Source organism: Cucurbita maxima, unplaced genomic scaffold, assembly GCF_002738345.1.
Source record: "Cucurbita maxima cultivar Rimu unplaced genomic scaffold, Cmax_1.0 Cma_Scf00001, whole genome shotgun sequence".
Classification (NCBI taxonomy): domain Eukaryota; kingdom Viridiplantae; phylum Streptophyta; class Magnoliopsida; order Cucurbitales; family Cucurbitaceae; genus Cucurbita; species Cucurbita maxima.
Genome location: NW_019272017.1, coordinates 9,375,150 through 9,390,150, shown reverse-complemented (window position 1 = coordinate 9,390,150; position 15,001 = coordinate 9,375,150). Strand labels below are relative to the sequence as shown.

The 15,001-nt window shown below is 39.5% G+C and overlaps 1 long non-coding RNA gene and 6 other non-coding genes across 8 annotated transcripts in view; all 7 read right to left on the bottom strand.

The window, feature by feature from the left end:
- Positions 1 to 15,001, bottom strand: part of LOC111493399 — a 631,558-nt gene that overhangs the window by 571,383 nt on the left and 45,174 nt on the right. The window lies entirely within an intron of this gene.
- On the bottom strand, positions 7,750 to 7,823 carry TRNAR-UCG. The gene has a single exon. It is a non-coding gene; the product is annotated as a tRNA-Arg (tRNA).
- On the bottom strand, positions 9,527 to 9,600 carry TRNASTOP-UCA. Its single transcript has one exon. It is a non-coding gene; the product is annotated as a tRNA-Sec (tRNA).
- Positions 11,446 to 11,519, bottom strand: TRNAR-UCG. The gene has a single exon. It is a non-coding gene; the product is annotated as a tRNA-Arg (tRNA).
- TRNAR-UCG lies at positions 13,194 to 13,267 on the bottom strand. The gene has a single exon. It is a non-coding gene; the product is annotated as a tRNA-Arg (tRNA).
- On the bottom strand, positions 13,817 to 13,890 carry TRNAR-UCG. Its single transcript has one exon. It is a non-coding gene; the product is annotated as a tRNA-Arg (tRNA).
- On the bottom strand, positions 14,188 to 14,261 carry TRNAR-UCG. Its single transcript has one exon. It is a non-coding gene; the product is annotated as a tRNA-Arg (tRNA).

Genomic DNA, 15,001 nt, shown 5'->3' with positions numbered 1-15,001 from the left:
GACACACTAATCCACTACACTATGCAATCATTTGTTTCTTATCTTGTGACTCGCAAATGGTGCTTCTATAGTTAGTGGCGAACTTGCGTAATTAATCGACAATCGATAAATAAAATTAGGTGATTGAAAAGAAAGAAGACCCACGACCACAGTGGGAGTCAAACCCACAACCTTCTAATCCAAAATCAGACTCACTAATCCACTGCACTATGCGATCATTTGTTCATTATTTCAGACTCGTAGATAGTGCTGCTACAGTTAGGTGCGAACTTGCGTAATAAATCAACAAACGATAAATAAAAAAATAAGTGATTGAAAAGAAAGAAGACCGACAACCAGGAGTCGAACCCACGAGCTTCTAATCCAAAGTCAGACGCGCTAATCCACTACGCTATGCGGTCATTTGTTCGTTGTCTTGTGACTTGTAGATGGTGCTGCTATAGTTAGTGGCGAACTTGATGGTGTTAATATAACACATGCAGAAGTAATTTGGATCTTAGACACTTTTAGAATATCAATTATAGTAAATAACTAGCATGTTCATAAGTATTTAAACTTAATGAATTTGAATATTAACCTTTTGTAGTTCAAATTTCTTTTTCCTCTTGAGCCGGTTTCGAACCACCACTAGTGTCTTCTCCATTATCCTCCGGCCTTAGAACGGAATTGTGGAATCTGGTGAGTGACTAAACTTGGGAGGGATTTTGTATATATGAAGAGAGTGTTTGTGAGAGGTTTTTCTCAAGGGTTTTCACTAAGAAGAAGACCTTTCATGTATTATGATCACTCTATTTATAAAGTCATGCTTGCATGTTCATGCAAATTTGAGATCACCAAATTTTGACACTCAAAATTTCACTCAAATGTTTGGGATTATGTGGCAAGCATGCATGCTTGAGTTAACCAAATTTTGACACTCAAAATTCCACTCAAATTTGTGGGGTTTATTTGGCAAGCATGCAAGTTTGGTTAAACTAAATTTTGACACCTCAAATTTCCACTACATGGATTTTTCGATTAAATGAAGTCAACATTTTGACTTTCTTCATTTTGATTCAACAATCAATTTGAGTGCCAATCCCAATTAATTCCGACACATATTTGATTGAGATATTTAAATCTTATTTAAATATATCAGATTCTCTCTTTTTGTTTAATTCGTAAATAAAACAAAAATGCAGTTAAATATATCGTATATATGTAGCGCATTCTCCCTAATTTGAATTCGAACACTTCGAACTCACTAATCATATTGTTCTATGGTTTAGTTCGATATGAGCTAGCAGAGGAACCTAATGGACCTATAGATCATGGGATCCAACGATCCAAGATTAACCTGTTAAACTCATTAATCTTGTTAACCAATATCTGTTAACTACAAGAACATTCCACTATAGCTTAGTAGTTGCACTCCCCTCACTATAGATATATTTCTGTTCATTTGATATAATCATGATTAGTAAGTCGATCCTTCACAGGTTGTTCGTAACTAGAGCTGGGTCAATTTACCGTTTTACCCCTGAAGTTACTTCTTGTTTCTTATGTCTCACTGATCCCCTACTTCCCCAGCCATTTACCCAGTCTTACCCCTGAAATGGGAGACCAATTGAGTCGGCGAACTTGAGCCGCTCTCACTCATGCAAATCTAAGGATAATTCTGAATAAACAAGAGTTCTTGGTTAGCTCAGAATTAAGATCGAGTTACCTAGGTTATCGAATGAAAAGAAAATTAGTCTCAACAGTAAATGACATTATAAAGTGAGAGTGATTTTCTTCATGGTCCAATCTTATGCAATACTCATTGCATAGGACGCCCCCACTCACATGTCTCCACATGTACAATTTAGTGATCACATTATTTATATCATATACAAAAGTGGGCCGCATCCATAATGTCCCTAGAATAAAGTACTCAGCCTTATCTTTATACTATAGATCATTTTGACTATATACTTGAACTTGATCAACTGTTATGTCTCTACATATAGTTCAAGTAATCATACTATAGCCAGAGTGTTCTTAGTTTATTGAATTTAGATTAATGATCTGTAAAATTCACTTTATTCAATAACAATCTTTACTGAATAAACAACAATAATAACTTTTTTGAAAATAGAATATGTTTTGTTTACAAACTATGAGTTTTAGGACATAAAACCCAACAAACTCCCACTTGGACTAAAACTCTAGTGAAGTTTTATAACGTTGAGTAGAGAGAAAGACATAAATACAATGAACTAGGGCATTACATACTCATGCCTTTTCTCCCACTTGCCCTAGATTACATAACTCGTAATCCTAGACTCACTAGGTGCCCTTCAAACACTTTAGCCGTGAGGGGCTTTGTAAATGGACCAGCAATGTTGTGCTCTGAAGCTATCTGTGTGATGATCACATCTCCTCGTTGCACAATCTCCCTTATGAGATGATAATTGCGCTCAATATGTTTTCCTCGCTTATGGCTTCTTGGTTCTTTTGAATTTGCAACTGCTCCACTGTTATCACAATAAAGAGTAACGGGAAGATGCATATCTGGAACGACTTCCAAATCAATTAAGAACTTCCTAAGCCATACAGATTCTTTCGCTACTTCACAAGCAGCAACATACTCAGCCTCAATGGTGGAATCAACAATGCAACCTTGCTTTATGCTTCTCCATATTATTGCTCCTCTGTTCAGAGTGAAGACAGATCCTAATGTCGATTTCCTCGAATCTACATCGGTCTGAAAATCTAAGTCAGTTTACCCTGTAAGAATCAGATCCTTAGCACCGTACATTAGCATATAGTCCCTCGTTCTCCTAAGATACTTGAGGATATTCTTAATGGCAGTCCAATGAGCACATCCCAGATTGGACTGATATCTGTTGACAATTTTCACAGTATAGCATATGTCGGGTCGGGTACACAGCATGGCATACATCAGACTACTGACCGCTGATGCATAGGGAATGTGTCTCATATCCTCAACTTCTTGAGGGGTCTTAGGTCTTTGTTCCTTCGACAAATGAACTCCATGCCTGAAAGATAATAATCCTTTCTTGGAGTCCTACATCTTATATCGAATCAACATTTTGTCGATGTACGATGCCTGAGACAATGTTAGTGATTTATGCTTGCGATTCCGAATAATTTGGATTCCAAGAACAAACTGAGTCTCTCCCAAATCTTTCATTTGGAATTGTGTCGCTAGCCAATGCTTAATGTTAGTTAGAAATCCCACATCATTTTCAATGAGTAAGATATCGTCAACGTACAACACTAGGCAAGCTATTGTAGAGTTGACTATCCTTTTATAAACACATGGTTCGTCAACATTCTGTTTAAAACCATAAGATTTGATCGCAGTATCAAACTTTATATTCCAGGATCGAGATGCTTGCTTCAACCCATAAATGGATCTTTTAAGCTTGCAAACCCTTTGCTCGTGATCCGGTTCAATGAACCCCTCTGGTTGAGCCATATAGATACTCTCTTCAAGATTGTCGTTAAGAAATGCTGTCTTAACATCCATTTGCCAAATTTCATAATCATAAAATGTGGCAATAGACAAGAGTATTCTAATCAATTTAAGCATAGCAACAGGAGAAAAAGTTTATTCATAGTCCACCCCCTCTCTTTAGGTATAACCCTTTGCTACTAGTCGAGCTTTAAAGGTCTGTACCTTACCGGTTTGGTCTCGTTTCCTCTTTTAGATCCACTAATCTCTATCTTTATCCACCAATAGGTTTTACCGTATCTGGTTACTGGTTACTTTAATCCACTAATCTCTATCTTTATCCTCAATGCCATCATCAGGTATGATAACTTGAGTTTCTGCCAAACCCAAGTAACGTTCGGGATGAGTTATAACCCTCCCATTACATCGAGGCATTCTTAACTCTTGAGAAGGATATGATTGACCAGAAGTGTCAGCTACTTTAATCCACTAATCTCTATCTTTATCCTCAATGCCATCATCAGGTATGATAACTTGAGTTTCTGCCAAACCCAAGTAACGTTCGGGATGTGAGTTATAACCCTCCCATTACATCGAGGCATTCTTAACTCTTGAGAAGGATATGATTGACCAGAAGTGTCAGCTACTTTAATCCACTAATCTCTATCTTTATCCTCAATGCCATCATCAGGTATGATAACTTGAGTTTCTGCCAAACCCAAGTAACGTTCGGGATGAGTTATAACCCTCCCATTACATCGAGCCTGATAACTTGAGTTTCTGCCAAACCCAAGTAACGTTCGGGATGAGTTATAACCCTCCCATTACATCGAGGCATTCTTAACTCTTGAGAGGGATATGATTGACCAGAAGTGTCAGCTCCATCGGGATGAGTTATAACCCTCCCATTACATCGAGGCATTCTTAACTCTTGAGAAAGTGTCAGCTCCATCGGGATGAGTTATAACCCTCCCATTACATCGAGGCATTCTTAACTCTTGAGAAGGATATGATTGACCAGAAGTGTCAGCTCCATCAACAACTCTTGTATGATTGACCAGAAGTGTCAGCTACTTTAATCCACTAATCTCTATCTTTATCCTCAATGCNATCATCAGGTATGATAACTTGAGTTTCTGCCAAACCCAAGTAACGTTCGGGATGAGTTATAACCCTCCCATTACATCGAGGCATTCTTAACTCTTGAGAGGGATATGATTGACCAGAAGTGTCAGCTCCATCGGGATGAGTTATAACCCTCCCATTACATCGAGGCATTCTTAACTCTTGAGAGGGATATGATTGACCAGAAGTGTCAGCTCCATCGGGATGAGTTATAACCCTCCCATTACATCGAGGCATTCTTAACTCTTGAGAGGGATATGATTGACCAGAAGTGTCAGCTCCATCAACAACTCTTGTTGTTTTATTGATAGCTGGATGAGTTATAACCCTCCCATTAGATCGAGGCATTCTTAACTCTTGAGAAGGATATGATTGACCAGAAGTGTCAGCTCCATCAACAACTCTTATTGTTTTATTGATAGCTTCTTTAGGTGATTGAAGCGAAATTAATCGACAATGGGTGATTGAAAAGAAAGAAGACCCAGACGACCACAGTGGAAGTCGAACCCACGACCTTTTGATCCAAAAGCTTAAGATCATCTGTCCAACCAATAAACTTAGAATGAATCTACTGATAGATTCTGCCTTTTTACTATCTAAACTATTAGTCAAGCAGCTTCTCTCCTCAGACTCGCTAATCTGCGCTATGCGGTCATTTGTTCATCTTTTCATGACTCGCACAGACAGTGCTGCTACAGTTAATGGCGAACTTGCGTAATTAATTGACAAACGATTAATAAAAATAAGTAATTGACAAGAACGAAGACTATCGTCCACAGTGGGAGTCAAACCTACAACCTTCTGATCCAAAGTCAAACACGCTAATCCACTTCACTATGCGGTCATTTGTTTATTGTCTTGTGACTCGCAGATGGTGCTTCTACAGTTAGTGGCGAACTTGCGTAGGTTATCGACAATCGATAAATAAAATTAGGTGATTGAAAAGAAAGAAAACCCACGACCATAGTGGATGTCGAACGCAACCTTTTTATCCAAGGTCAGACTGGCTAATCAACTGCACCATGCGATCATTTGATGCGATCATTTGTTCATTTTTTCATGACTCGCATACAGTGCTGCTATAGTTAGTGCGTCGAACCCACAACGATCATAATAAAAACAAGTGAATAAAAAAGGAAGAAGACCGGCGGGGAGTCAAAATCACGACCATCTAACCGAAGTCAGACGCGCTAATCCATTGCGCTATGCGGTCATTATTTCGTCGTCTCGTGACTCGCAGATGGTGCTGCTACAGTTAACGATAAATAAAAATAAGTGATTGAAAAGAAAAAACACCGGACAACCACAGTGGGAGTTGAACCAACGACTTTCTAATATGAAGTCAAACGCGCTAATCCACTACGTTACGCAGTCATTGGTTCATCATCTTGTGACTTACAGATAGTACTGCTACAGTTAGTGACGAACTTGCGTAATTAATCGACAAATAAGTGAATAAAAAATGAAAGAATATCGAACATATTGGGAGTCAAAACCACGGAATTCGAATATGAAGTCAGACGCAGACGTGCCAATCAACTGCGCTATGTAGTCAATTGTTCTTCATCTCGTGACTTGTAGATGGTGCTTCTACATCATCGACCACAATGGAAGTCGAACCCACGACCTTCCGATCCTAAGTTAGATTCGAACTTGCGTAATTAATCGAAAAATAAATAAAAATAAGTGAATAAAAAAGGAAGAAGTAAGAAGCACTAATCAACTCGTGACTTGCAGATGGTGTTTCTACAGCTAGTGGTGAACTTGCATTATTCATAGGAACATCATCGACCACAATGGAAGTCAAACCCACGACCTTCTAATCCGAAGTCAAACGCGCTAATCCAATACGCTATGCGGTCGTTTATTCGTCGTCTCGTGACTCGCAGATGGTGCTGTTACAGTTAGTAACGAACTTGCATAATTAATCGACAAAGATAAATATAAATTAATGACTGAAAAGAAAGAAAACCGATGACCACAGTGGGAGTCATACCAACGACCTTCTGATCTAAAGTCATACGCGCTAATCCACTACGCTATGCGGTCATTTGTTTATCATCTTGTGACTCGCAGATGGTGCTGCTACCGTCAGTGGCGAACTTGCGTAATTAATATACAAACGATTAATAAATATAAGTGATTGAAAAGAATCAATAGGAACATCATCGACCATAATGGGAGTCAAACCCACGACCTTCTAATACGTAGTCAGACACACTAATACGTAGTCAGACACACAACGATCTAATGGGAAGTTAGGCACGCTAATCTACTGCGCTATGTGGTCATTTGTTTGTCATCTCGTGACTCGCACAGAGTGCTGCTACAGTTAGTGCCGAACTTGCGTAATTAATCGACTGACCGAACATAGTGTGAGTCAAAACCACGACCTTCGAATCTGAAGTCAGACGCGCCAATCAACTGCGCTATGCGGTCAATTGTTCTTCATCTCGTGACTTGCAGATGGTGCTTCTACCGATAGTGCTGAACTTGCAAAATTAATAGGGACATCATCGACCACAATGGAAGTCGAACCAACGACCTTCTGATCCGAAGTCAGACGCGCTAATCTACTATGCTATGCGGTCATTTTTTCATCGTCTCGTGACTCGCAGATGATGCTGCTACAATTAGTGGCGAAATTGGTAATTAATCGACAAACGATAAATAAAAATAACTAATTGGAAAGAAAAAAGAAGCAAGACCACAGTGTGAATCAAACCCACAACCTTTTGATCCGAAGTCAAATGTGCTAATCCACTATAGAGAGTGCTGCTACAGTTTGTGGCAAACTTGCATAATAAATCGACAAACGATAAATAAAAATAAAACATTGAAAAGAAAGAAGACCGACGACCATAATAGGAGTCAAACCCACGACCATCTGATCCAAAGTTAGACTCGCTAATCCAATGCACTATGCGTGATTTGTTCATCATCTCGTAAATAATTGACAAACGATAAATAAAAATAAGTGATTGAAAAGAAGGAAGACTTACCAACCACAGTGGGGTTCAAACCCACAACCTTTTGATCTTAAGACATACGCACTAATCTATAATCCGATCATTTGTTCATTCTCTTATTAGTTGCAGACAATACTGCTACAGCTATTTATGAACTTGCGTAATTAATTGACAAACGATAAATAAAAATAAGTGATTGAAAAGAAAGAAGACAGATGACCACAGTGGGAGTCGAACCCACGACCTTCTGATCCGAAGTCAGACGCGCTAATCCACTGCGCTATGCGGTCATTTGTTCATCATCTCGTGACTCGTAGATAGTGCTGCTACAGCTAGTGGCGAACTTGCATATTTAGTCGACAAACGATAAATATAAATAAGTGATTGAAAAAAAAGAAGACCAACAACCACAGTGGGGTTCGAACCCACGACCTACTGGTCTGAAGACATACGCACTAATATATAATCTAGTAATTTGTTCATGCTCTTATGAGTTGCAGACAGTACTGCTACAGCTATTGATGAACTTGCATAATTAATTGACAAACGATAAATAAAAATAAAACATTTAAATGAACGAAGACCGACGACCACAATAGGAGTCAAACCCACAACCATCTAATCCAAAGTTAGACTCGCTAATCGAATGAACTATGCGGTCATTTGTCTTCATCTCGTAAAGAAGACCGACGACAACAATAGGAGTCAAACCCACGACCATCTGATCCAAAGTTAGACTCGCTAATCCAATGCACTATGCTGTCATTTGTTCATCATCTCGTAAATAATCGACAAACGATAAATAAAAATAAGTGATTGAAAAGAAAGAAGATCGACGACGACGATAGTGGGAGTCAAACCCACGACCTTTTGATCCGAAGTCAGACATGCTAATCCACTACACTATGCGGTCATTTGTTCATCATCTTGTGACTCGCAGACAGTGCTGCTACAGTTAGTGGCGAACTTGTGTAATTAATCGACAAACGATAAATATAAATAAGTGATTGAAAAAAAAGAAGACCAACAACCACAGTGGGGTTCGAACCCACGACCTACTGGTCTGAAGACATACGCACTAATATATAATCCGGTCATTTGTTCATGCTCTTATGAGTTGCAGACAGTACTGCTACAGCTATTGATGAACTTGCATAATTAATTGACAAACGATAAATAAAAATAAAACATTTAAATGAACGAAGACCGACGACCACAATAGGAGTCAAACCCACAACCATCTAATCCAAAGTTAGACTCGCTAATCGAATGAACTATGCGGTCATTTGTCTTCATCTCGTAAAGAAGACCGACGACAACAATAGGAGTCAAACCCACGACCATCTGATCCAAAGTTAGACTCGCTAATCCAATGCACTATGCTGTCATTTGTTCATCATCTCGTAAATAATCGACAAACGATAAATAAAAATAAGTGATTGAAAAGAAAGAAGATCGACGACGACGATAGTGGGAGTCAAACCCACGACCTTTTGATCCGAAGTCAGACATGCTAATCCACTACACTATGCGGTCATTTGTTCATCATCTTGTGACTCGCAGACAGTGCTGCTACAGTTAGTGGCGAACTTGTGTAATTAATCGACACACGATAAATAAAAATAAGTGATTGAAAAGAAAGAAGACCAACAACCACAGTGGGGTTTGAAACCACGACCTACTGGTCTGAAGACATACGCACTAATATATAATCCGGTCATTTGTTCATGCTCTTATGAGTTGCAGACAGTACTGCTACAACTATTGATGAACTTGCATAATTAATTAACAAACGATAAATAAAAATAAAACATTTAAAAGAAAGAAGACCGACGACCACAATAGAAGTCAAACCCACGACCATCTGATCCAAAGTCAAACACGCTAATCCACTACACTATGCGGTCATTTCTTCATCATCTCGTGACTCGTAAACAGTGCTGCTACAGTTAGTGGCGAACTTGTGTAATTAATCGACACACGATAAATAAAATGACCACAGTGGGAGTCAAACCCACGACCTTCTGATCTGAAGTCAAATGGGCTAATCCACTGCGCTATGCGATCATTGTTCATCATCTCGTGACTCGCAGACAGTGCTGCTACAACTAGTGGCAAACTTGCGTATTTAATTGACAAACGATAAATAAAAATAAGTGATGGAAAAGAAAAAAGACCAACCAACTAAAGTGGGAGTCGAACCCAAGACCTTCTGATCTAAAGTTAAACGCACTAATACACTGCATTATACGGTCATTTGTTTGTTATCTCGTGACTCGCAGAGAGGCTGCTACAGTTAGTGTCGAACTTGCGTAATTAATCGTCAAACGATAAATAAAAATAAGTGCACAAAAATGGAACAGACCGAATATAGTGGGAGTCAAAATTACGACCTTCTGATCTGAAGTCAAATGCGCTAATCCCTATGCGGTCATTTGTTCATCATCTCGTGACTCCCAAGACAGAATTCTATTGGGTTAATTGGGGGCCACACGATAGATTTTTATCCTATACTCTTCTACAAAAAGACAGAATTCTATTGGGTTAATTGGGGGCCACACGATAGATTTTTATCCTATACTCTTCTACAAAAAAGACATATTAAGATAAATAATCCCGACATGCTCCTTAGATTTATTTATGGCCCTCAAGGAGCCGTATGAGGTGAAAATCTCATGTACGGTTCTGTAATAGCGATGAGAACAGTGATGTTATTACCGACTATGATTATCTAACAGTTCGAGTACAGTTGATATAGTTGAGGCTCAATCAAAGTATGGTTTTTGGGGGTGGAATTTGTGTGGCGAACTTGCCTAATTAATCGACAAACGATAAATAAAAATAAGTGATTGAAAAGAAAGAAGACCAACAACCATAGTGGGAGTCGAACTCAAGAACTTCTGATCTAAAGTCAAACAAGCTAATAGATTGCGCTATGCAATCAATTGTTGTTCATCACCTCGTGACTTGTAGATGGTGTTGCTATAGTTAGTGGCGAATTTACGTAATTAATCGACAAACGATAAATAAAAATAAGTGAATAAAATATGAAAAAGACAACAACCACAGTGGGAGTCAAACCCATGACCTTCTGATCCAAAGTCAAACGCACTAATCCACTACACTATGCAATCATTTGTTTGTCATCTCGTGACTCGCAGATGGTGCTGTTACAGGTAGTGGCGAACTTGTGTAATTAATCGACAAACGATAAATGATTGAAAAGAAAGTAGACCGATGAATACAGTGGGTGTTGAACCAACAACCTTCGAATCTAAAGTCAAACACAATAATCCATTGCACTATGCAATCATTTGTTTATTGTTTCGTGATTCGCAGATGGTGCTTCTATAGCTAGTGTTGAACTTGCAAAATTAATAGGAACATCACCGACCACAATAGAAGTCAAACCCACGACCTTACGATCCTAAGTCAGATGCGCTAATCGACTATACTATGCGATCATTTGTTCATTGTCTCGTGACTGACAGATGGTGCTGCTATAGTTAGCGGCGAACTTGCGTAATTAATCGTCAAACGATAAATAAAAATGATTGGAGTCAAACCCACAACCTTCTCAAAGTCAGATGCACTAATCCACTACGGTATGCAATCATTTATTTGTCATCTCGTGACACGCAGACAGTGCTGCTACAGTTAGTGGCGAACTTGTGTAATTAATCGACACACGATAAATAAAAATAAGTGATTGAAAAGAAAGAAGACCAACAACCACAGTGGGGTTCGGACCCACAACCTTATGATTTTAAGACATACGCACTAACCTATAATTCGATCATTTGTTCATGCTTTTATGAATCGCAGACAGTACTGCTACATCTATTGATGAACTTGCGTAATTAATTGACAAACGATAAATAAAAATAAGTGATTGAAAAGAAAGAAGACAGATGACCACAGTGGGAGTCAAACCCACAACCTTCTGATCCGAAGTCAGAGGCGCTAATCCACTGCGCTATGCGGTCATTTGTACATCATCTCGTGACTCGTAGACAGTGCTGCTACAGCTAGTGGCGAACTTGCGTATTTAATCGACAAACGATAAATAAAATTAAGAGATTGAAAAGAAAGAAGACCGACGACCAGAGTGGGAGTCAAACCCACAACGATCTCATGGGAAGTTAGGCGCGCTAATCCACTGCTCTATGTGGTCATTTGTTTGTCATCTCGTGACTCGCAGAGAGTGCTACTACAGTTAGTGCCGAACTTGAGTAATTAATCGACTAGTCGAACATAGTGGGAGTCAAAACCACGACCTTCGAATCTAAAGTCAGACGCGCCAATCTACTACGCTATGCGGTCAATTGTTCTTCACCTCGTGACTTGCGAATGGTGCTTCTACCGCTGGTGCTGAACTTGCAAAATTAATAGGGATTGCAGATAGATGCTGCTACAGTTAGTGGCGAAATTGCGTAATTAATCGACAAACGGTAAATAAAAATAACTGATTGAAAAGAAAAAAGAATGAAGACCACAGTGTGAATCGAACCCACAACCTTTTGATCCAAAGTCAAATGTGCTAATCCACGGTGCTATGTGTCACGGTCATGCTCGTCCAGGGCGTGTTGCCCATGGCCGCATGCCTATGGCAAGCCAAACCCTTGTCATGTCTTTTCATTCTAGTGTTTTTACTTTTGTAGTTCTAGGGCGTATGACGCCTCAAAAATATCATGTCTAGGCCTGCCAGACATGAAATGCCTCAAAAATATCATGTCTAGGCCTGCCAGACATGAAATGCCTCAAAATGTACCATAGGGGGATATGACTAGTTGTCAACTTCTCCCTACCCAAGGTTATATATGCTAAGCCGTTGTTATCTCTCTCTTGCTTGCTTATATAACGTCTCTTTCACAAATCTCTCTTTCTAAAATCTCTCTCTACCCTCGTTTTCCAAAAACCTTCTTTTAAAACCGAGGCTAGAGGCTTGATCATACGTCGCTTGGCCTTAGGCGACGCAAGTACAAATTGGCTTAGCTCACTTGTCGTTGGAAAGTGAGTGCCACACAATCGCTAGTCCGCTGCCTTTAAACGTGCGATTTCGCTAGTCCGCTGCCTTTAAACGTGCGATTTCGCTAGTCCGCTGCCTTTAAACGTGCGATTTCGCTAGTCCGCTGCCTTTAAACATGCGATTGTGTCACTATGCGATCATTTGTTTGATATCTCGTCACTCGTAGAGAGTGCTGCTACAGTTTGTGGCGAACTTGCATATTTAATCGACAAACGATAAATAAAAATAATACATTGAAAAGAAAGAAGACCGACGACCACAATAGGAATCAAACTCACGACCATCTGATCTAAAGTCAAACACGTTAATCCACTACACTATTAAGTCATTTGTTCATCATCTCGTGACTCACAGACAGTGCTGCTACAGTTAGTGGCGAACTTGTGTAATTAATCGACACACGATAAATAAAAATAAGTGATTGAAAAGGAAGAAGACGAAGACCAACCAACCATAGTGGGGTTCGAACCCACAACCTTATGATTTTAAGACATACGCACTAATCTATAATCCGATCATTTGTTCATTCTCTTATTAGTTGCAGACAGTACTGCTACAGCTATTTATGAACTTGCGTAATTAATTGACAAACGATAAATAAAAATAAGTGATTGAAAAGAAAGAAGACAGATGACCACAGTGGGAGTAAAACCCACGACCTTCTGATCCGAAGTCAGACGCGCTAATCCACTGCGCTATGCGGTCATTTGTTCATCATCTCGTGACTCGTAGATAGTGCTGCTACAGCTAGTGGCGAACTTGCATATTTAGTCGACAAACGATAAATATAAATAAGTGATTGAAAAAAAAGAAGACCAACAACCACAGTGGGGTTCGAACCCACGACCTACTGGTCTGAAGACATACGCACTAATATATAATCCAGTAATTTGTTCATGCTCTTATGAGTTGCAGACAGTACTGCTACAGCTATTGATGAACTTGCATAATTAATTGACAAACGATAAATAAAAATAAAACATTTAAATGAACGAAGACCGACGACCACAATAGGAGTCAAACCCACAACCATCTAATCCAAAGTTAGACTCGCTAATCCAATGAACTATGCGGTCATTTGTCTTCATCTCGTAAAGAAGACCGACGACAACAATAGGAGTCAAACCCACGACCATCTGATCCAAAGTTAGACTCGCTAATCCAATGCACTATGCTGTCATTTGTTCATCATCTCGTAAATAATCGACAAACGATAAATAAAAATAAGTGATTGAAAAGAAAGAAGATCGACGACGACGACAGTGGGAGTCAAACCCACGACCTTTTGATCCGAAGTCAGACATGCTAATCCACTACACTATGCGGTCATTTGTTCATCATCTTGTGACTCGCAGACAGTGCTGCTACAGTTAGTGGCGAACTTGTGTAATTAATCGACACACGATAAATAAAAATAAGTGATTGAAAAGAAAGAAGACCAACAACCACAGTGGGGTTCGGACCCACAACCTTATGATTTTAAGACATACGCACTAACCTATAATTCGATCATTTGTTCATGCTTTTATGAATCGCAGACAGTACTGCTACATCTATTGATGAACTTGCGTAATTAATTGACAAACGATAAATAAAAATAAGTGATTGAAAAGAAAGAAGACAGATGACCACAGTGGGAGTCAAACCCACAACCTTCTGATCCGAAGTCAGAGGCGCTAATCCACTGCGCTATGCGGTCATTTGTACATCATCTCGTGACTCGTAGACAGTGCTGCTACAGCTAGTGGCGAACTTGCGTATTTAATCGACAAACGATAAATAAAATTAAGAGATTGAAAAGAAAGAAGACCGACGACCAGAGTGGGAGTCAAACCCACAACGATCTCATGGGAAGTTAGGCGCGCTAATCCACTGCTCTATGTGGTCATTTGTTTGTCATCTCGTGACTCGCAGAGAGTGCTACTACAGTTAGTGCCGAACTTGAGTAATTAATCGACTAGTCGAACATAGTGGGAGTCAAAACCACGACCTTCGAATCTAAAGTCAGACGCGCCAATCTACTACGCTATGCGGTCAATTGTTCTTCACCTCGTGACTTGCGAATGGTGCTTCTACCGCTGGTGCTGAACTTGCAAAATTAATAGGGATTGCAGATAGATGCTGCTACAGTTAGTGGCGAAATTGCGTAATTAATCGACAAACGGTAAATAAAAATAACTGATTGAAAAGAAAAAAGAATGAAGACCACAGTGTGAATCGAACCCACAACCTTTTGATCCAAAGTCAAATGTGCTAATCCACGGTGCTATGTGTCACGGTCATGCTCGTCCAGGGCGTGTTGCCCATGGCCGCATGCCTATGGCAAGCCAAACCCTTGTCATGTCTTTTCATTCTAGTGTTTTTACTTTTGTAGTTCTAGGGCGTATGACGCCTCAAAAATATCATGTCTAGGCCTGCCAGACATGAAATGCCTCAAAA